The sequence below is a fragment of the Hyla sarda genome, chromosome 7, assembly GCF_029499605.1.
Source record: "Hyla sarda isolate aHylSar1 chromosome 7, aHylSar1.hap1, whole genome shotgun sequence".
Classification (NCBI taxonomy): domain Eukaryota; kingdom Metazoa; phylum Chordata; class Amphibia; order Anura; family Hylidae; genus Hyla; species Hyla sarda.
Window position 1 is genome coordinate 168,280,650 of NC_079195.1, and position 23,299 is coordinate 168,303,948.

General features: G+C 41.7%; 1 long non-coding RNA gene across 2 annotated transcripts in view; it reads left to right on the forward strand.

Moving 5' to 3' along the window:
• Window positions 1-21,726, forward strand: part of LOC130282278 (uncharacterized) — a 244,277-nt gene extending 222,551 nt beyond the window's left edge. The window contains exon 3 of one of the 2 annotated variants that reach the window (XR_008846310.1): window positions 21,633-21,726. This is a non-coding gene — a long non-coding RNA (uncharacterized LOC130282278). Of the gene's footprint in view, window positions 1-8,601; window positions 8,684-21,632 lie in introns of those variants that run through there. The other variant, XR_008846311.1, reaches the window with a different exon arrangement.
• Window positions 21,727-23,299: the final 1,573 nt, after the last annotated feature.

Below are 23,299 nucleotides of genomic sequence, written 5' to 3' on the forward strand. Positions count from 1 at the left end.
GGGGTGTAACTGCATATACCTATGGGAAAGAGGGGGGTGTAACTGCATATACCTAAGGGAAAGGGGGGGTGTAACTGCATATACCTATGGGAAAGGGGGGGTGTAACTGCTTATACCTATGGGAGGGGGGGGGGGTGTAACTGCATATACCTATGGGAAAGGGGGGGTGTAACTGCATATACCTATGGGAAAGGGGGGTGTAACTGCATATACCTATGGGAAAGGGGGGGTGTAACTGTATATACCTATGGGAAAAGGGGGATGTAACTGCATATACCTATGGGAAAGAGGGGGGGATGTAACTGCATATACCTATGGGAATGAGGGGGGGTGTAACTGCATATACCTATGGGAAAGAGGGGGGTGTAACTGCATATACCTATGGGAAAGAGGGGGGTGTACCTGCTTATACCTATGGGAAAGAGGGGGGGGAAGGTAACTCTGCCTATACCTATGGGGAAAGGGGAGGAAAGGGGGGGGGGGTAACTGCCTATACCAATGGGGAAGAGGGGGGTAACTCTGCCTATACCAATGGGGAAGAGGGGGGTAACTCTGCCTATACCAATTGGGAAGAGGGGGGGGAATCTGCCTATACCTATGGGAAAAAAAGGGGTTTAACTCTGCCCATACCTATGGGAAACAGGGGGGAGTTGTTTTTTTTTAACTCTGCCTATACCTATGGGGAAAGGGGGTGGGGGGACTCTGCTGCCTATACCTAAGGAGAAAGGGGGGTTAACTCTGTTCCTATACCTATTGGGAAGGGGGTTTAACTCTGCTGCCTATACCTACAGGGAAGGGGGGCTACCTAACTTTATACCTGGATGCCTAACTACTTACCTACATACCCAGCTACCTAACTATGTACATACCTGGCCTTCATACATGGCTGCCTAACTACCTAGCTAGCCCCCTACCTACCTAACTTGTCACCTACCTACATATCTGGCTTCCTGATCTACCTACCTAGTTACCTAGTTACCTGGCTACCTACCTACCTGCCCATTTACTGTGCAGGACACCAAGGAGGGTATCTGATATCTGATATCTACTGCCATATGGTCCTGTATATAATCACAGGAGGGGGGTGTAATTAAGGGTGGGGTGCAGGTGGGGGGGTGCCAAACAAAGGATCCGTCCCGGGTGCAAAATGCTCTAGGTACGCCCCTGCCCACAAGTGAAAAGAAGGGATATATGAATATGCGCATAAGCAAATATTCACATATGCGAATATTCACATATGCGAATATGCACATATGCGGAAAAAAGGGAATTGTTACGCCGAGCGCTCCGGGTCCCTGCTCCTCCCCGAAGCGCTTACGGCGTTTCTCTCCCTGCAGTGCCCCGGTCAGACCCGCTGACCGGGAGCGATGCACTGACATTGCCGGCGGGGATGCGATTCGCATAGCGGGACGTGCCCGCTCGCGAATCGCATCCCAAGTCACTCACCTGTCCCGGTCCCCGGCTGTCATGTTCTGGCGCGCGCGGCTCCGCTCTCTAGGGCGCGCGCGCACCAGCTCTCTGAGATTTAAAGGGCCAGTGCACCAATGATTGGTGCCTGGCCCAATCAGCCTAATTAGCTTCCACCTGCTCCCTGGCTATATTACCTCACTTCCCCTGCACTTCCTTGCCGGATCTTGATGCCTTAGTGCCTTGAGAAAGCTACTAATGTGTTTACCCATACTGTGTTCCTGACCTCCTGCTATTTCTATAGACTACGAACCTTGCCGCCTGCCCCGACCTTCTGTTACGTCCGACCTTGCTCTTGCCTTATCCCTTGTACCACGCCTATCTCAGCAGTCAGAGAGGTTGAGCCGTTGCCGGTGGATACGACCTGGTTGCTACCGCCGCTGCAAGACCATCCCGCTTTGCGGCGGGCTCTGGTGAAAACCAGTAGCAACTTAGAACCGGTCCACGACACGGTCCACGCCAATCCCTCTCTGACACAGAGGATCCACCTCCAGCCTGCCGAATCGTTACAGGAATATTCGTAATTTTGAATATGTAGCCAATATATTCGCAAATTTGCGAATTTGCGATATTCACGATAAAAATTTGAAATGCGAATATTCGCGCCCAACACAAAAATGTAAACCCGTTAAGCCCACAGCCCATTTCGGCCTTGAAAACATAGCCAATTTTCACTTTTGCATATTTTATTTCGTCCTCACCTTTTAAAAGACACAACTCGATATGCAATTTATATAGTTTTTCTATTATTGTACTACTTTAAAAAAAGAAACACTTCTTTTAAACAAAATTGGTACGCATAAATTTGTTCTTTTCCGACCACTATAAAAAAAAAAAAATTCTGTATATGGGGATGTATGAGGGCTCATTTTTTGCCCCATGATCTGTAGTTTTATCGGTATCCAGCACACCCAGTATCCCTGCCCTCTTGCCGGGTCCTCCCTCCATTGCACAGAGCCAATTATTTGCATAATAGCAATGCCGGCTAATTATGGGTCTATCTTAAGAACTGGATGACAGATCCCGGTAAATTATACCTCATTTTAACTTTTTAAGGGTGCAGGGTCTTTCCATTTTTTCACTTTCGTTTTTTCCTCATCGCCTTTTAATTTTTTTTTTTTTGCAATTTTGCACATACAAACCCATATGAGGGTTTCTTCTTTTTTTTGTACCACCAATTGTACTATATAATGACATCAATCATTTCACCACAAAATTTACAGTGAAACTAGAAAAAAAAAATATTTGTGGGGCAAAATTGGAAAAAAAACACCAATTTGTAACTTTTGGGGGCTTCCGATTCTATGCAGTGCACATTTCAGTAAAAATGACACCCTTCTAACCATATGGACCTACAGAATAAAGATATGGTATGTATATACCGTATATACTCGAGTATAAGCCGAGTTTTTCAGCACGATTTTTCGTGCTGAAAACACCCCCCTCGGCTTATACTCGAGTGAACTCCCCCACCCGCAGTGGTCTTCAACCTGCGGACCTCCAGAGGTTTCAAAACTACAACTCCCAGCAAGCCCGGGCAGCCATCGGCTGTCCGGGCTTGCTGGGAGTTGTAGTTTTGAAACCTCCGGAGGTCCGCAGGTTGAAGACCACTGCGGCCTTCAACATCATCCAGCCCCCTCTCACCCCCTTTAGTTCTGAGTACTCACCTCCGCTCGGCGCTGGTCCGGTCCTGCAGGACTGTCCGGTAAGGAGGTGGTCCGGTGGGATAGTGGTTCCGGGCTGCTATCTTCACCGGGGAGGCCTCTTCTAAGCGCTTCGGGCCCGGCCTCAGAATAGTCACGTTGCCGTGACAACGACGCAGAGGTGCGTCATTTGCGTCATTGTCAAGGCAACGCATCTATTCCGGGCCGGAAGCGCGGAGAAGAGGCGCCCCCGGTGAAGATAGCATCCCGGACCACCTCCTCACCGGACCACCTCCTCACCGGACAGCCCTGCAGGACCGGACCAGCGCCGAGCGGAGGTGAGTACTCAGAACTAAAGGGGGTGAGAGGGGGGCTGGATGATGTTGAAGGCCGCAGTGGTCTTCAACCTGCGGACCTCCGGAGGTTTCAAAACTACAACTCCCAGCAAGCCCGGACAGCCGATGGCTGCCCGGGCTTGCTGGGAGTTGTAGTTTTGAAACCTCTGGAGGTCCGCAGGTTGAAGACCACTGAGGGCGAATGATGAGAAGAAGATGATGAAGGGGGGGTGTGGGGATGATGAAGGGGGGTGGGGATGATTACAAGCGGATGATGAAGGGGGGATGTGTGGGATGATAAGGGGATGATGAAGGGGGGATGTGCGGGATGATAAGGGGATGATGAAGGGGGGATGTGTGGGATGATAAGGGGATGATGAAGGGGGGATGTGCGGGATGATAAGGGGATAATGAAGGGGGGATGTGTGGGATGATGACAAGGGGATGATGAAGGGGGATGTGTGGGATGATAAGGGGATGATGAAGGGGGGATGTGTGGGATGATGACAAGGGGATGATGATGAGGATGTTAATGACGGGTCTGGATGATGACAGGGGGGGATGAGGTATTTCCCACCCTAGGCTTATACTCGAGTCAATAACTTTTCCTGGGATTTTGGGTTGAAATTAGGGGTCTCGGCTTATACTCGGGTCGGCTTATACTCGAGTATATACGGTAGGTTTTATTTTATTTTACTACTTTAAAAAAATTATGACTACATGCACCAAAATTTGTATGTGTAAAATTGTCATCTTCTAATTTGTGCCACAATCTGAAGTTATTATCGGTACCATTTTTGGTTTGATGGGACTTGATAGGACTTTTTGATCGCTTTCATTTTTTTAGGGTATACAAAGTGACCAAAAATACGCAATTTTGGACTTTGGAATTTTTTTGCGTGTACGCCATTGACCGTGCAGTTTAATTAACATTATTAAATTATTATATTCTTATAGTTCAGAAATTTACACACACGGCAATACCACATATGTTATTTTTATTATGTAATTTGGGAAAAATGGGGTGATTCAAACTTTTAATATGGAAGAGGTTAATGGGTGTTTTTTTTTTAACTTTTATTTAACCTTTTTTTTTTTACACTTTTAGTCCCCTTAGGGGACTTTTAGGAGGAATCAGTAGATTCCTCATACAGATTAATGTGCTTCCACAGAACCACATTGATCTGTGTGCTCTGCGCCTGATTGATAAAGCCTGGTTCAGGCAGGCTTTATCAATCACAGAGCTGGGACAGCAGTAGGAGCAGAGGTAAGCCATCTGGCTACCTCCATAGTGGGTCACCTCCATGCGATCACACTGTGTGGGGGGGCGATCCACTGGACCACCAGGGATGGTTTAACCGCTTAAGGACTTAGCCCTTTTTCACCTTAAGGACTCGGCCATTTTTTGAACATCTGACGACAATCCGTCAATTCAAACATTAATAACTCTGGGATGCTTTTAGTTATCATTCTGATTCCAAGATTGTTTTTTCATGACATATTCTACTTTAACATAGTGGTAAATTTTTGTGGTAACTTGCATCCTTTCTTGGTGAAAAATCCCCAAATTTGATGAAAAAATTTTAAATTTTGCATTTTTCCAACTTTGAAGCTCTCTGCTTGTAAGGAAAATGGATATTCAAAATAAAAAAAATTTTGGTTCACATATACAATATGTCTACTTTATGTTTGCATCATAACATTTATAAGTTTTTACTTTTGGAAGACATCTGAGGGCTTCAAAGTTCAGCAGCAATTTTCACATTTTTCACAACATTTTCAAACTCACTATTTTTCAGTGACCAGTTTAGTTTTGAAGTGGATTTGAAGGGTCTTCATATTAGAAATACCCCACAAATGACCCCATTATAAAAACTGCACCCCCCAAAGTATTCAAAATGACATTCAGTCAGCGTTTTAACCTTTTAGGTGTTTCACAGGAATAGCAGCAAAGTGAAGGAGAAAATTCACAATCTTCATTTTTTACACTCGTATGTTCTTGTAGACCCAGTTTTAGAATTTTTGCAAGGGGTAAAAAGGAGAACATTTTTACTTGTATTTGAAACCCAATTTTTCTCGAGTAAGGACATACCTCATATGTCTATGTAAAGTGTTCGGCGGGCGCAGTAGAGGGCTCAGATGGGAAGGAGCGACAAATGGTTTTTGGGGGGCATGTCACCTTTAGGAAGCCCCTATGGTGCCAGAACAGCAAAAGAAAAACACTTTGCATACCATTTAGGAAACTAGACCCCTCGGGGAACATAACAAGGGGTAAAGTGATCCTTAATACCCCATAGGTGATTCACGACTTTTGCAAATGCTTGGTTTCCCAAAAGTTTTACATTTTAAAAAAGGGTAATAGCAGAAAATACCCCCCAAAATTTGAAGCCCAATTTCTCCCAATTCAGAAAACACCGCATATGGGGGCGAAAAGTGCTCTGCTGGTGCAACGGGCATGCTGGGAGTTGTAGTTATGCAACCAGCAGATGCACCACTACAACTCCCAGCATGCACTTTGGCTGTTTGTGCAAGCTGGGAGTTGTAGTTATACAACAGCTGAAGGTACACTTTTCCATAGAAAAAATGTGCCTCCAGCTCTTGCAAAACTATAAGTCCCAGCATGCCCATAAGGGAATGCTGGGAGTTGTGGTGGTCTGCCTCCTGCTGTTGCATAACTACAGCTCCCAGCATGCCCTTTTGCATGCTGGGAGCTGTTGCTAAGCAACAGCAGGAGGCTCTCACTCACCTCCTACTGCTGCAAGCCGCCGCTTCAGGTCAGTCCCTCGCCGCCGCCACCGCCGCTCCTGGGGCCCAGATCCCAACAGGGATGCCGGGGATCGGGGTCCCCAGCTGCCTTGGTCCACTTCCCGCACCCACTCACGTCCTCTGTAAGAGGGGCGGCGCAGGAGTGACACCCACAGCAGGTGCCCTGATTGGTCGGCCGATGAATCAGGGCGATCGTGAGGTGGCACCAGTGTCACCTCATCCCTGCTGGCTATGGCTGTTCGGGACCGTCAGAGGCGAATTGTCCAGCGATCTGCGGCCATCGCCGACATAGGGGGTCATCATGACCCCCCTGGGTGATATGCCGCGATGCCTGCTGAACTATTTCCGGTCGTTCAACCAGCTAGCGGTGGGGACCGGATTTCCCACGGGCGTATGGATACGCCCTGCATCCTTAAGGACTCAGGATGCAGGGCGTATCCATACACCCTGCGTCCTGAAGAGGTTAAAAGGGTACTCCACTGGAAAACATTTTCTAATGTTTTAAATGAACTGGTGCCAGAGAGTTAAACAGATTTGCAAATTACTTCTATTAAAAAAGTCCAATCCTTCCAGTAATTATCAGCTGCTGTATAATACACAGGAAGTTATTTTCTTTTTGAATTTCCTTTATGCCTGACCACAAGTGCTCTCTGCTGACACCTCTGTCCATGTCAGGAACTGTCCAGAGCTATGTGACACCAGTTGATTTATAAGGAAAGGTTTTCCAGTGGAGTAGCACATTAAATGTCTCTTTAGACGCCTGTCAGTTTTGACAGCAAGGATCTAAAAGGTTAATAGCCAGCCACGGCGATTGCCGCATGTCGGCTATTAACGCTGGTCCCCAGCTACAGTAATCAGCTAGGGACAGGCTGTTATGGCGCAGGCTCGTGTCGGGAGCTTGCGCCATACACTGCTTGCCGTCTCGTCCTTAGTTAATCTGGTTGAACCTCACTACAACTGTGTATATTTGGTTTAATGCGGGTGTACTGGTTGTCAACTGTTCACCTGCACTAAAACCAATATACATGGTTATAGTGCTGGTAAACAGCATTCAAATGTAGGGTCACTTATTTGTATTAATAAAGTATTTCTAGTGTTAGGTGTCTTCAATCTTCCAGCTGTATTGTGCAACACTGGAAATACTTTATTAATACAAGTAAGTGACCTTACATTTAAATTATGTTTACTCACACTATAACCCAGTATATTGGGTTTAGTGCGGTTGAACCACTGTCAGTTTCCCTTTAATACATGACGATATCCTGCTAGCCTTAGAACCAGCTGATTCACATTGCTGCACGCTGTTCTGCAGTCTATGATCTATAAGTTTACCCAGATCCTACAAGTGATTTTCCCAGTTTTTCTCCTTCTGGAAAATATGATGAATGTAGAGTATGATGCATAACTTCACACTATGTTACACGCTATGTTATCTTAAATAACAAAATTATATATATATATTTTTTTCTTTATAAGTTTCTTGCCAATATTTGAAAAACCTTTACCATACATTTTACTCACATACCATATTTGTTTATTTTACCCATTAATATTAAAAATTGGTCCTACTGATCTAAATTACTATTACTATCAGTAAAGCAGAAAGCAGAGGTCCAGTTAAAAGGTCCCCAAACCTACCCATATATTGGTTTATTTTATTTAAAACACACTGCTGCAATGATGCTTTCATAAACAGCAATAAACAGATACAAATCAGGTTGCTATAAAAGATCTCAATAAGTTTGGGATAAATGTGGTGCTGTCTAGTGACGTAAAGAGGATATTTGGTTATTGAGAGTTGAAGGGTTAATGGAGGAACTGGAATTGGTAAAAGGTTTGACAGTTTGGATGTGAGTGATTTCCATATGATGGAGACAAAAACATGAGTGGCTAGTGACAGGCTGAATTGACTAGGAGAGACTGAACAGGTTATGTGGGCACTTGGCATTGAAGAGGTATGTTTAGGGGACACATGCTGGTGGAAGTGACCACTGTAAGCTGTGTCCATGTAAAGATGGACAGACTCTATTAAGGTATATTAGGTTCTATTAAGTCGGGAACTACTCCCACTTTTCAGCTTTCTTAGCTATCTTATTGAGGTAATACTTTTTATGGTAAAGTGTTTTATGGATAGTTTTACTTTAAACTAGTTATTAATAAATATGACAATGGTCATTATTTACAGTATATAGGTTATACAACATTACAGAAGGTCTATTATGAGGGTGGTATCTTTTAAGGAAAATATGACTGGTCACATATGTTGCCTATTCCCTCAGACAGTCTGTAGAGCACCCTGTGGATTACTACCATTTAATTAGGTCACTTTTGATGAATATCAAAACATTCCACTGATGTTTCTTTTTCACATCTGTCTCTTTCTTCTCCAGGGAGAGATCAAGCTTAAACTTCAGGGGTGGACACAGGAGTTGGATCTGAGTATTTAAATTTAGGCAAACATTCAAGAATATGGTAAACTCTTAGGGACTCATTTAGAATTTGTGATATTTCTCATGAAAACTGTTGTACTTGTTTTACTTACTTAATTTTATTCTTTTAACTAAAAGTGTAGTCAGTTTGCCCCTTGGGGTAACAAGCTGCCCAGAGATGTGCTAGAAATTAAGTGGATATTCACAGTTTTTCCACAATATTGGAACTGTTCAGTCTTAGGCTTCTTTCACACTGCAAAATTACTCAGTTTTAAAGATCCGTACAAAGTTCCGTCTGAAAATCAGCTGTAAACCGGCAGTTACAAAATCAATAACAGCCGTTAGAAAATCCCATTATAGTCTATGGGATTTTTCTAATAGCCGTTTTAATCTGTTATAGCCCGTTATTAATAATGGACGTTATTTTGTGACAGAAGATAGTAACGGGAGAAATAGTACATGCACTATTTCTCCCGTTACTTCCTGACTCTGTCGCAACATCACAGGTTCATTCAGCTCACCTGTTGTTCATCTTTCCTTGGAAAAGCCTGGATCTAGTGCTGTGATTAGATTAGCCCAAACAAAGAAAAGCATTGTATTGGAATCGCATGAACAAGGGACAATCCTTTCCTTCACAAGGATGATAGGTGTGGTGGTGCAGGTCACATGAGGGCAGTAGTCATGAAGCAAAGCAGATGGTAGTGTTATGTGGCAATATGGCATAGCTAATCTAGTGGTCCCATTTGAGCCCATCTTTTTTCAAATAAGTTGCCCCGTTAGTGTTAAGGCCTTTGAACATTAGGACTGTGAAAACAACCTGAACACTTTTTTTTTTTGTGTAATGTCAAATATGATTCAGTCTCTTCAGCACAGAGTGGAATGTTGCAGTCTTTAGAGAAGGTGACTAAATATTTGGTCACTGTACCTTTAAGCATTGCTTTTTTTTTAGCAAATATACAGAGTGGGAAGTTGTTAGGGTTTTTATGGCACATGTAAGTGAAGTTACTAATGTACATGCAGTTGCAGACAGGATATAGTCCAATATCTTGTACCTTACTGTGGAAGGTCTGCACAGGTTGGCTTACTGTGGTTAAAATACTTGTACTTTTTTATCGCAGAATTTCTTGCAGAATTTTTTAGCATAATACTTAGTATGGTACGGTGTGGCTCAACTTCTGTGAGAAGCTGAGCCACAAAGCAATAACTTCCACCATGGATCACTGAAGAGATTTGTGTATGCCAGGAGACCCTTGTTGAGCCTTATTCTCCTCTGGCTAAGGCAACAATTATTGGAGCAGGAACTTGAGCACTTTTTTTTCACAGTGTGAACTGGAGACAATCCTTTTCAGATGAAATCCTCCAAACTCACTACAGTGCCAAGATCACTGTACACAGAGCCCAGATTTGTCTTATATGATGAAACTTGCAAATGGAACATGACAGTGATACATCTAGGGGTAAACTTTAGCTTAGTTGAATGTATGCTTAGTAGAGGCAGAACTAAGAAATGTTGTTCTGGCTAAAGCCAGATCTAGGTTGGTTTGGGTACACCTTGCTTTGGGAGAGGAGGACAGACTAGGGACTTTTCCCACACTCTTTTAAAAGTTTATGTGTAGAAATGGGCTGGAAAGTATAATGTGACCAAGACATCATTCATCTGATACAAGCTATATATAGATTTCCAACCCTTACATCCTTGTTATCCTTAGTGTATGCTATTAACAAAATGTGTAAAACAGTTTTGCAATTTAAATCACAGTATTCCATATAGATTTATGTCATTTGCTTAAAGCTTACGCACAGCCACACAACAGCTTCATATGCACAGTAGCTGGTACAAGGACAGAGATCCAGGCAGGTCTTACCACTAATACATTAAAACAGTCTTCAGATAGAAGTGGCCTTAGCACTTCACAAAGTTCTATAGCTGACCAGTCAAATAACCATTCAATAACCATTGTGCTAGTAGTTCAAAGTGCAGGCATTGTAGATGGCATTGTAGATGTCTTCAATGTTGGTCTTAAGACACAACCACAACCAGCATTGATTGTATATACATTGTATATTCATGTATTTGAGGTTTTTTTCTTAACAAGTTTAGCAAATACATCTTAGTTTTCTCCTGATCTTGACCTCATAATTCCTATTGAACTTTGCATTTGAGAAACTGTGAAATTACATTTTTAAAATACTCTCATATTCTGAGAAAAATCTCTAAATGAAAGTTAGTGCAAGGCATAGTATTGGACATATTAAAGGTGGGGGAAGGTTTGCCTTCTAAATGCTTTTTAATGAAATAATTTGTTAGAGGAAGGCATAGAGAGACGCATAGTAAATGGGGCTTCCATCCCAAGGGAGTAGTAAGAGCTCCTAGCAGGCAAGCTCACATTTCGTTCATGCCCTGAGAGCATTTCATATTCTGCTCTGTGTTTGCTTTAAATACTGATCTCTCGATCTGGCTCTTGTTAATTTCCCTGTGCTAGTCAGCTATGTGAGCCTTCCTTTTCACTACCTCAACTGTTTTCCATTAATGATCCTCTGTATGTTATTGTTATAGTCTAAGTCTTACAATTATGATTACAAATATAAAAGATATATAAATTCTTAAAAAAATGAATATGTAAAATGTAGAGAACTGAACAATGTAAGACCTCTAACCAGTTTTCTTTCCACTTCCCCATCATATATTACCCCTGTAACAACATTTCCACCTAAAAAAAATGTATCCATTCTCTGCCCTCAAAAATTCTTCAGCTCTTTCTTAGTCATAACTGTATCTTCTCTGCGTGCTTTCACAAAATGACAAATGGAAATGGCAGCCAGTTCAAATCCTATAGGGGTTGTCACTTACTTTTTTTTCTTTCACCTGCCTGGTTTGGCAGATATACAGGGGAAAGGAAAGCAATGCTTAACAGGGCCGATTTAAATAAAAGTCTAAAAGATTTTTTTTTTTTTAAAGTCCCCTGTTAAGCACTGGTATTTTCTGTTTTCCTTTTGGTAAACTGAATTTTAGGATTTTTTCAGGAAAAGGGCTGGAGGTGAATAGAAGGCTCTAACAAATTCCAAATACAGATACTATATGTTAGCTGTTGCATTTGAGGACTATCCTGGGGGCAGTAAAGTACTCACCTCCCTGCAAGGTTTTAAGGTATGTGAACAAAGCAGGAGAAACACATTGAAATCAATGGGACTTTGCTGCTGCAGAATCTCCATCATGTGCACATAGCCTAACCATTGTAGTTTAGCAAGTGCTGGAGAGCCACCAATAGTGTATTGTCATGAAACAAATTTCATGATTATCAATCAATTTTTCTAGAGCTTTAACCTGTTGGGGACGAGGGCGTATGCATATGTCCTTGCGTCCTGGTACTTGAGGACGAAGGGCGTATTCATACGCCCGTGGGATATCGATCAGCAGGCACCCCGCGCAAATGCCCAGGGGGGTCATCAGGGTCACCCCCCCCATCTCGGCGATCAGCAGAAATCGCAAGTGAATTCACACTTGCGATTTGCGGCTATTCCGGGTCTATGATGACCCGTGACCCGGAAAATAGGGGGGATCACGGTTGTCCAAGACACCGACGGTCCCCCTGAAGGGATAGGAGTGAGTGAGGTGGCAGGGGTGCCACCCCTCCTATCCCTGCTATTGGGCGTCTAGAAGCGACGTACAATAGCATATCGGGGGCGTTAACTTTTGTTTTCCCCGTTCTGCCCACCCACAATCGGCAGGGCAGGACGGGGAAACCGAAAGGGTCCGGCGACGAATCCACTTACTCTGCGGGCGAGGCTGCAGGCGACGATTGGTGTCTGAGATCGGCGGGCAGGATGTCGTGCGGCTGGCTCCCTGGATCCGACGGAAGCCGGTAAGTTGCCCAGCAACATCTAGAGGGCTACAGTTTGAGACCACTATACAGTGGTCTCTACACTGTTGCCCTCCAGATGTTGCAAAACTACAAAACTACAACTACCAGCATGCCCACATAGCAGTTTGCTGTCTGGGCATGCTGGGATCTACAGTTTTGCAACATTTGGAGGTCCACAGTTTGGAGATCACTGTGCAGTGGTCTCTAAACTGTAGCCCTCCAGCTGTTGCATAACTACATCTCCCAGCATGCACTTCGGCAATCAGTACATATTGGGAGTTGTAGTTTTGCAATAGCTGGAGGCACACTGGTTGGAAAATGCTGAGTTAGATAACAGAACCTAACTGAAGGTTTTCCAACCAGTGTGCCTCCAGCTGTTGCAAAAGTACAACTCCCAGCATGCACGGTCTGTCAGTGCATGCTGGGAATTGTAGTTTTGAAACAGCTGGAGGTTTACCCTCCCCCATGTGAATGTACAGGGTACATTCGCACAGGCAGGTTTAAAGTTTCCTGCTTCAGGTTTGGGCTGCGGCAAATTTTTCAAACTTGTAGCAGTAAGCTCAATGCAAATGAGATTTGCACAGGGGTGGCTGATTTTACAGCGGTTCTGACATAAACGCAAAAAAAGAAATACCCACATGTGACCCCATTTTGGAAACTACACCCCTCACGGAATGTAACAAGGGGTATAGTGAACTGTAACATCCCACAGGTATTTGACAAATTTTCATTAAAGTTGAATGGGAAAATAAAAAAAAATAAAAAAATTTCACTAAAATGCTGGTGTTACCCTAAATTTTTCATTTTCACAAGGGAAAATAGGAAAAAAGACCCCCAAAACTTGTAACACCATTTCTTCTGAGTATATAAATACCCAATATGTGGATGTAAAGTGCACTACGGGCGAACTACAATGCTCAGAACAGAAGGAGAGGTCTGCACCAGTCCATCGCTTGATACCATCTACAGCGAAAGATCTTGAGAGCGGCTTCTATACAACCCGGTCTGTGGCAGGCAGACCACCGCGGTGACGCTTGCCAGCGTCTTATACCATCAAAGACCTGCGGACCTCACCATCTATCCCCAGGTAACGTTATGTTGGGACATTCACCAGGCTGGTAACTATACTCTAATCACTCTTCCTACATTTGTTATATCGGAATCCCATACTATTTATGGGACTTTAGATAATCAGACTACTGAAAGTGACATCAATTTGATATTATTCTACCAATGTTAGCTATCGGTGTATGTTCTTATATTATGTTATAATTTACGTTATACATATTTACCTCGGCACAAGGGCCCTGTGCTATGAGGTTAAATTGCATAATTTTATATTTTAAATTAAAAAATATATATTTTTAATAAGTTGTATCATATAATTGAAGCAGCATCCAGTTTATTTACAATTATTCATCTATGTATGAGGGGTTGGTTATGTTTAATAATTTACAAATCTGTTTAACTTCCTGGCACTGGAATTGGTGCGGAATTGGCGCGGAATTCGAGCGGAATTCCACACGCGGAAATGAAAATTTCAAGTGGAGGAGGAGAAGAGTATAATATATATATATATATATATATATATATATATATATATATATATATATATATATTATCCTCTTTTTTTTTATGCGGAAATTCCACGCGAATTCTGCGCCAATTCCGCACCAATTCAATGTGGAAATGATTCTGACTGAAAAAAAAAATAACATTGATCTCTATGGGAATAAGACGCTGATTCCGCCTGAAAGAAAGAACATGTTCTTTCTTCAAGCGGAACAGACTTCCTCGTCAGAATTCTGCTTGAGGAAATTCCTCAGTGTGAACTGAGGGGCAGAAATTCTGCACAGCTCTATGGGGATTTTCACTGCTGAATGAATTGGAGAGGAAAAAGCGAGCAGAATTACTCGTGTAAATTCCTTTCCAATTCCTCAGTGTGAACATACCCTAATGTGACTAGGAAGGGTTTTGTTTTGTTCTTGTCTTTTGTTTTGTTTATCCTGCAACCTGTGTCTAATAAAGCTGGCGAGGAGCTAGACTTGCCTGAAGGAATTGTTGTTTGCCTGGTGAATGAAGAAAAATGTGTCCTTTCGGCTGTGAAGAAGGACGACCCCGGAGCTAATCTGGTGTACATCTCACAAATATATACATATATATATATATATATATATATATATATATATATATATATTTATATCATAGTATAGTGGGGTTAGAGTTGTGGCTTAGTGTAAAAAACTATTGTTGGGAGCCATGAATACATTAAATAGCATAATCTTTATATTTAGCTGTTTTAGGGGAAAAAAGTTGCCAGAAAAAAAGTATATTTTTTTTAACCAGTTTGTATAAAACTGACTTTACAAAAACTGAAGATTTTTATGGGTACAAAAAAAAAACAATGAACATAGCCTTAGAAGGTGAGGAGGAAAATGTGAGCGGAAAAAAAAATCGCAATTTGCCCAAACGAGAAAGGGTTACAATGAGGCTACACATAATGAGTGTTTTCAAAATAATCCTAAAAGTAATTCTGACAAGTAATTATTATAATTCTTAAAGATGTTCAACAAGGAACATTCAGTGGTATACCTGTAAACATTTAGTTGCTATGACGTCAGTTTTGGAGAGTGTTTGCTGCAAGTTATATCAGAATGTTTTGCAGCTAATGAGAGAGAAATAAACATCACATTGCAATCCTTCCAAGAAAAAGGTTTCGATGAGGAACACTTGAAGTGGATGATCAAATTTCACATGGAACAGCCAAACAGTGAATAAGATATTGAACCTGTAAATATTCAATATTTGATTTTAGAACTCTGAAAGTACCCAATTTATTTCAATATGTTATAACACTTTCACATTCAGGTTAGGTAGGTTATGTTCTCATTGCATTTGCAAAATATGCCACTGTATAGCTATACTGTTATATAATTTTTTTAAACAAATCACTTTATTGAAAAACTCAATAAGTAAAAACAACATATACAAAAGAATATTATTATACAACACAAAAGCACCATAAGCTCCCCTCAGCAGCACACACCAGGATAAAGTGAACATTAATTAATAGGATAAGACAATATTTATTACTGACTATTCAAAGCAACATTTCTTAGGACAAGCATTGACAAAGTCTAATAGGCATAGTGCAAACACATTTAGGCTTAGTTTCCACTTGGTTTTTTTTCTGGCAGTTTTTGGATATCTGCCACTGCAGTTTTTGAGCCAAAGTCAGAAGTGGATCCATTTGGGAGGAGAAGTGTAGGTCCTTCCTTTATATTTCCCATTCCTTTTGAATACATTTCTGTCTTTGGCTCAAAAACTGCATTGGCAGTATTCAAAAAATTGCCAAAAAAAAAAAACAAGTTGAAACTTAGCCTAAGGCATAGCTTGACCAAGCGTGGGATAGTCATGAATTAGGCTGGAATTCCACTTGTTTTTTGGGGGGGAAATACGCGAAGAAAAATGCCAATTCTGCCGCATGGCTTTTTTTCGGTCAAAAACCGCTACGGCCAGATGTTAGCTGTAAATCAATGACAAATCGTTAAATTCTTTTTCCACTTTGTACTTTTCAGTTTGGTGTTTTTTTTTTTTTTTTTTTATCCTTTTGGTGTGTTTTCACTCTTTTTCAGCTCCTTGGCAGTTTTCCAAAATCGCAGCATGTTGAGCCTATGGTGTTTTTCTCCCATAGAAGTCTATGGGAATAAAAAAAATGCCAAGAAAAATGCCATGTGGGTTTAACTTTGGCGTTTTTGCAGGCGGTTTTTATTCTTTTTTGGACTTTAGCGATCCAAAAAAGTGATGAAGATACCTTTTTTAATAAAATTTTGTAGGGTACTATTAAACAAAAATAATGAAAAAGATACAGTAGTGATGTAAAAATTTTATTTAACGAAATTTATCTTTTTTATAATGAAATTTTTATTATTTCATTAATTTTTAAACAGGGATCAATTTATGTGTGCAGGCAGGGCACTAAAAATTTAGCCGACAATAATAAAAATGTAGTGTATGTGTGTGTGTATTTTTCACTTTAAATTTTTTAGGTAGTACTACTACTCCCAGCATGGAACACACTGTTCCATGATGGGAGTAGTAGTACCTGTACTAATTGACAGATCCCCCCAGGTGGGCTGTGATCCTTCTGTATAATTTATAGAGGCAGCCAGCCGCTCTTCCATGGTCCCCAACACTGCCGTATATATACACCTATTCACATTTCCCGCAGAGAGCTGTGATTGGACAGAGGGTTCCAGCTAATCACAACTCTCTGTGGGAAATATGAATAGGTGTATATAAACGTCAGTGCGGGGGAGCATCCGGCCGCATCTATACATTATACAAGAGGATCACACCGGGTGTCAGGTGTAACATCCGCTGTGATCTTTCCTTAAAGGGGTACTCCGCTCCTAGACATCTTATCCCCTATCCAAAGGATAGGGGATAAGATGTCAGATCGTCGGGGTCCCGCTGCTGGGGACCCCTGGGATCTCGGCTGCAGCACCCCGCTATCATTACTGCACAGTGCAGACTCGCTTCATGCGTAATGACCAGCAATACAGGGGCCGGAGCATCGTGACGTCACGGCTCCGCCTCTCGTGATGTCATGGCCTGCCCCCTTAATGCAAGTCTATGGGAGGGGGCGTGGTGTCCGCCACGCCTCCTCCCATAGACTTGTATTGAGAGTGCGGGGCGTTACGTCGAGGGGCGGAGCTGTGACGTAACAATGCTCTGGCCCCTGTATTGCCCATCATTACGCACGGAGCGAGTCTGCTCTGTGCAGTAATGATAGCCGGGAGCCGCAACCGAGATCAAACATTTAAATCCATATAGCTTCCAAAAAGGACTGATGCATTTTGAACAGCTGTTCTTAGTTATAGTCTGAACAATGGTACAACATACAATGAATAAAAACACTTCCATTAGTATGCTCTGCCTATTCCATAGCAATGCATCACTTATACAATAAGGAAATACAATAAAAGCTTGCATGAACTTCAAAAGTCCAAAAGTACCAAAATAATTGTAATGTATCATAAACTCAATACAAGAAATTCCTTAAAATAATCCTCATCGGGAACTTCCATTGACATCAAAAGGGCTTTGATTCCACAAGGAATTCTGCTTGGATCTGCCTTAAATTACTTGCATGCCATGGTTTTTTCATGGAGAAGAGGAAATTCAGTGAGCAAATTCAGCCATGTGAAGCCAGCCCGAGGGTCTCACAGTAGAATTGCTCACATGTTGAATTGCTCACAGATTCCGCCTCAAATTAAAGCCCAATAGACTCCTATGGAATTCCGCAGTCTCATTCACACTTCTGAATTCCTGCATAGGGATTCCGCATGAATTCCGCACAAAATCCACATAAGCCAGGAACCACCCAAATGAATGCGGAAGCGGAATTGGTGGAATTCCGCTAGCAGAATTCTGCAAACAGAATTTCAGAAGTGTGAATAGGAGTGCGGAATCCCATATAAGTCTAGGGGCATTAGTTTGAGGTGGAATTCCGCAAGCGGAAATTCTGCCATATGAATAGACCCTTAGGCTGGGTTCACACTGCAGAATTTCTGGGCAGAATTTCTGCCGGAGATCGAGCCGGCGGCGCTAGGACCGGGCAGACTGCATTGCTGCCCCCATAGCCTGCAATGTATTTCTGGCTGGATTTCTTGGGAGATCTGCTCAGAAATGCATTGCCATCTATGGGGACAGCAATGTAGTCCTCGCGGTCCTAGTGCCGCTGGCTTGATCTCCGGCAGAAATTCTGCCCAGAAATTCCACAGTGTGAACCTAGCCTTAGAGACAGATTCCATTTGAAAATTAGTGTGAATGCCACCTGGTATTAGCCTTCCATTGAGTTCTATGGAATTTCCATGACTCTGATCACATAAATTCTGTGGTATTTTCGGACACTGATTCGAATTCTGTGTCAGTTCTTGTGGAGGAATCTGCAAGTAAAATCCCACACTAAATAAGTGCCAATACCACTTTATTTCTGCTGGAGTAGAAAGAGTATTTTTACTTCAAAATTTCAGAGCAGCATTTTTACTTGTCATTTTCCTCAATGCAGTCTCCTCAGAGTGGTTTTGAATAATGACCATTTCTACACCCTGTCCCAAATTATTATGCAAATTATATTTTTCTCATTTACCAAAATAATTGATGTAAATAACAGTCAGCATTATTCTCATGTTATCAACTATTAAGAGTACAATTCTAATTTTATTGAACAAACCTCCTAATGATAACAGTATTTTTTTAAACATAAAAAAATTACAATGCGCTGTTCCAAATTATTATGCACAGTAAGTGTCAAAACACTTTATAGGTTATAAATAACTCAAAATTGTCATTTGTTGCGTTTGCAGCTTATTTACTGAAATCTAAAGCTATTTCAAACTTTTTTAACAACATTTTAACTTTTTAAACATTTTAACAGGTCATGTTACATTTTAACATAGGACCCCTTATTTGATAGCTGCTTCACAAGCCTTGCATCCATTGAACTTGTGAGGTTTTGGACAGTTTCTGCTTGAATTTGTTTGCAAGATGTCAGAATAGCCTCCCAGAGCTGCTGTTTGGATGTAAACTGCCTCCCAGCCTCATAGATGATTTGTTTGAGGATGCTCCAAAGGTTCTCAATAGGATTGAGGTCAGGGAAGGATGTAGGCCACACTATCTTTCTCTTTTATCCCTATAACAGCCATTGATGCAGAGGTATTCTTTGCAGCATGAGATAGTGCATTGTCATGCATGAAGATGATTTTATTACGGAAAGCATAGTTCTTCCTTCTGTACCAGGGAACAAAATGGTCAGTCAGAAACTCCACATACTTTGCAGAAGTCATCTTTATACCTTTGGGGACCCTAAAGGAGGCGGCCAGCTTTCTTCGCATGATTCTGGCCCAAAACATGACTCCACCACCGCCTTGCTGACGTTGCAGCCTTGTTGGTACAGGGTGGCTGTCCACCAACCATCCACTACTCCATCCATCTGGACCATCCAGGGTTGCACAGCACTCATAAGTGAACAGGACTGTTTTAAAATTAGTCTTCATGTATTTTTCTGCCCAATTCAGCCATTTCTGCTTGTGAGCATTGGTTAGTGGTGGCTGAATAGAAGGTTTATGCACAGTTGCAAGACTCTGGAGGACTCTACACCTTGATGTCCGTGGGACTCCAGAGGCACCAGCTGCTTCAAATATCTATGTAATGGTATTTTAGCAGCTGTTCTCTTGATCCGAGGCATGGATCTGGCAGAAATCTTCCTTGATGTGCCTTTATCTGCACAAACCCGTCTGTGCTCTGAATCAGCTACAAATCTCTTATTAGTGTGATTATCACGCTTAAGTTTTCATGAAATATCTAATGTTTTCATACCTCATCCAAGGCATTGAACTATTTCACTTTTCGGCAGCAAATCCCCATATTGCTTGAAAATGGTGCTCTGCCTAATAATGTGGAAAACTCACATTTAGTAGTTTTTCCTTTAAATTGGGCTCACCTGGCAATCTAATTATCACAGGTGTCTGAGATTGTTTTCAGTGATCAAAAGAGCCCTGAGACACAATGCCTTCCATGAGTTAAACTGAAAAACTAAATATTTAATCTTTGTGACACTTAAATAGAATCTGCATAATAATTTGGAACAGGGTGTATATAAAACTTTAGATACAGAGGGTTATTATAAAAAAAAAATATATATATAAAACACTTTGTATAACTGTTACATCACCTCCCCATATAATAATGAAATTGACAGTGTACTGTAACAGCCATACCAGATAACATCCTGGCAAAGGAAAATGCAATCATCACAAGCAAGTATTGCTGTTCCCATTCTGTCATATTAATTTACTGCGTGGAATGGGGAAATCTACTCTATAAGGGTACGTTCACACCTACAGGATATGCTGCATATTTTTGCTACATATTCTCTGCAGCTGATTTTGCTAGCATTAAAGTTAATGGGTAGTAAGATCAGCTGCACAAAATATGCAGCAAAAATATGCAGCAGATCCTGTATGTGTGAACGTACCCTTGAAGGACAACGGTCATCCTGTTCACACACTAAACCCAATTCACTGGGTTATAGAACGGGTGAACAGGAGACAGATGTGGGGTCTCTGACAAATATTCTTACTGTACCTTCAGGTCGGTGCCCGGTCCCTCTGAAGATCACCTTCTATCTTTGCTGAATTGCGTGCTGGAGGCGGGCCCACCAGGTGAATTTGAATATGCATGGTCGCTGGTCACATGAGTGCCTGTGCCTACTGAGCACTCACATGACCAGCGACCAATAATATTCAAATTCAGGCGGCGGGCCTGCCTACAGCGCACAATTCAGCGAAGATAGAAGCTGATCTTCAGAGGGACACCGCGCCGGACTGAAGGTATGTATATTAGTCAGAGAGCTCCTGTTCACCCACACTATAACCCGGTGTATTGGGTTTAGTGTGCGTGAACAGGATGACCGTTTTCTTTTAAGGTACATTCACATGTGCATTTTTTTCTGCAGATTTTCTGTAGCAGATTTTACTATCCATTAAAGCCAATGGTCAGCAAAATCTGCTGATGCACATCTGCAGCAGGAAATCTGCCTGTGTGAACGTACCCTTACTCTGCACATACTACTGGTTATCAAACAGAAAAAAATGTGTTAGCCAGAACCAATTTCATAAAAAAAAACTATTGTGTGGCCCAACACATCTGTCCCAGCTGCTATGCTGAACTTAGTTAAGGTGGTTGTAGTGTCAGAAGGCTTGCTGGACAATAGAATGTGTTTATTAGGTGCTGAAGGCCTGTATCACCCCTCTGCAGCTCCCGTCACCACATGAGGAGACTGCAAAAGAGAGCCTAAGGTGTAGCTAAAGTCAGGCACTGATAACAATAAATACCCCAGTGGAGAAACGGGTACGTTTCCAACTTCAAACAACACAAGTAATATCCTTTCTTTATATCCCCACCTAAAACATTTTTATTTGTGTATTAGAAATAGTAATGGGATAACCAAACATTAAAAACACCAGTGTCGCCAGTCATTGATAACTTTGTAATATTTCTGTATTTGCTATCACTTGGGCTCATGACATAGAATAAAATGTTCTTTTACCTTATATATTACAGTTTTTGGCTGCAGTCCAAACAACAGATGATAAAAATGGACCGGCGAAAGAGGCTTATTAAAAGCAAATAGCCCCCTGACATGTTTCGCTCCTCAGAGCTTCATCAGAGGTCTGGGCTAATGGCTTTTCTATGTCTATTGACAGTGTTAGCAAATACATCAAAAAAGGTTTCAAAATATAAAAACATTTTTGCCCTAATAAAAGTTCAAATCACTCTCCTTTCCCAATTTCCCAAATGAAAATTGTAATAAAAAAATGAACATATTGAGCCTCATTTACTAAGCTGAAACCAACCAGTTTTTGTCTGGTTATTTTGTCTGAGACATGTCTGTGCCAGTGTGTGCCAATGTGCGCCAGTGTGCGCCTGAAAAATCCGACAAACCCGAAAAAGGGGGCGTGCTCGGCCAAAAGGGGGCGTGGTTTCACAACCCAAATGATTTACTATGGAATTCACAGAAAATCCTGCGGGTAAATGGCTGGAAATATCGACCTAGAAAAAGCTGGTCAGAAAATTTTCCCGACTTTTCCCAATAGTGAATAGAGAGGAATCCTGCATGTCTGAAACAACTTTTCCCACTAGTTAAAACCCAAAACTCTTAGTAAATTAGGCCCATTGTTACACATGCGTAATATTCGACCTTTTTAAATATAATATTATTGAACCCACGTGATCAACAGTGTAGACAAAAAAAAAAACACAAACTGTGATTTTTGTTCACATCACAGAAAAAATATGAAATAAAAAGTGATCAAGAAGTAACATAATATCTATAGTGTTTTTTATTTTACGTTATCTAGTTTTTTAGGTTATTTGTTTTTAGTGCAAGAAAAGAAAAAGTATACAAATTTGGAATATTCTGAATTATACTAAGCCACAGAATAAAGTTAGCATGTCATTTGTACTGTGTGATGAACTCCAATTTTGTCCCCCACCCCCTCCCCACAATTTTTTTTTTGCATCATAATACATTATACAGTAAAATGAATGGTGCCAGTAGAAAGTATAACTTGTCCCACCAAAAATATGCCCTCATACGAGTCAGTTAGTGGAAAAAATAAAATTCTCAGTCTTAGAAGGTGAGGAGAAGTTTAAAATTTACTTACCGAAATGTTTTCTTTCCATGAGTCCCGAGGCGGCACACAAAGGGTTAATATCTTTCTTTTCTCCTACTGGACAGAAAAATATTATCATAATGGGATTAATTAACTACTAATAAAGTAATCAACAAATCCCAGACACCTGTCCTTCAACCTGATATCCATAAAAATCCACAGACATAGAAGGCACGTGTAGTATGCAGCAAAAAAATATTTAATCGGGAGAGTATCTGTGCCGCCTCGGGACTCATGGAAAGAAAAAATTTCGGTAAGGAAATTTTAACCTTCCATATCGTCCCTCGGCGGCACACAAAGGGATATACAAAGCAGTAAATCAAAGGGAGGGTAAAGAGGTTGCTAATTCCAGCACTTGTCTGCCAAAGGACGCTTCCCCGCCAGCTGCGAGATTCAACTTGTAGTGGTTGATTATAGTGTCCGGTGATGACCAAGTTGCTGCTCGACATATTTGGTCAAGAGATACCTGGGCTAGGTTCGCCCAGGATGTAAACATCGCCCTGGTGGAGTGAGCACGGACACCAATGGGAGTTTCTTTCCCTTGAAGAGAATAGC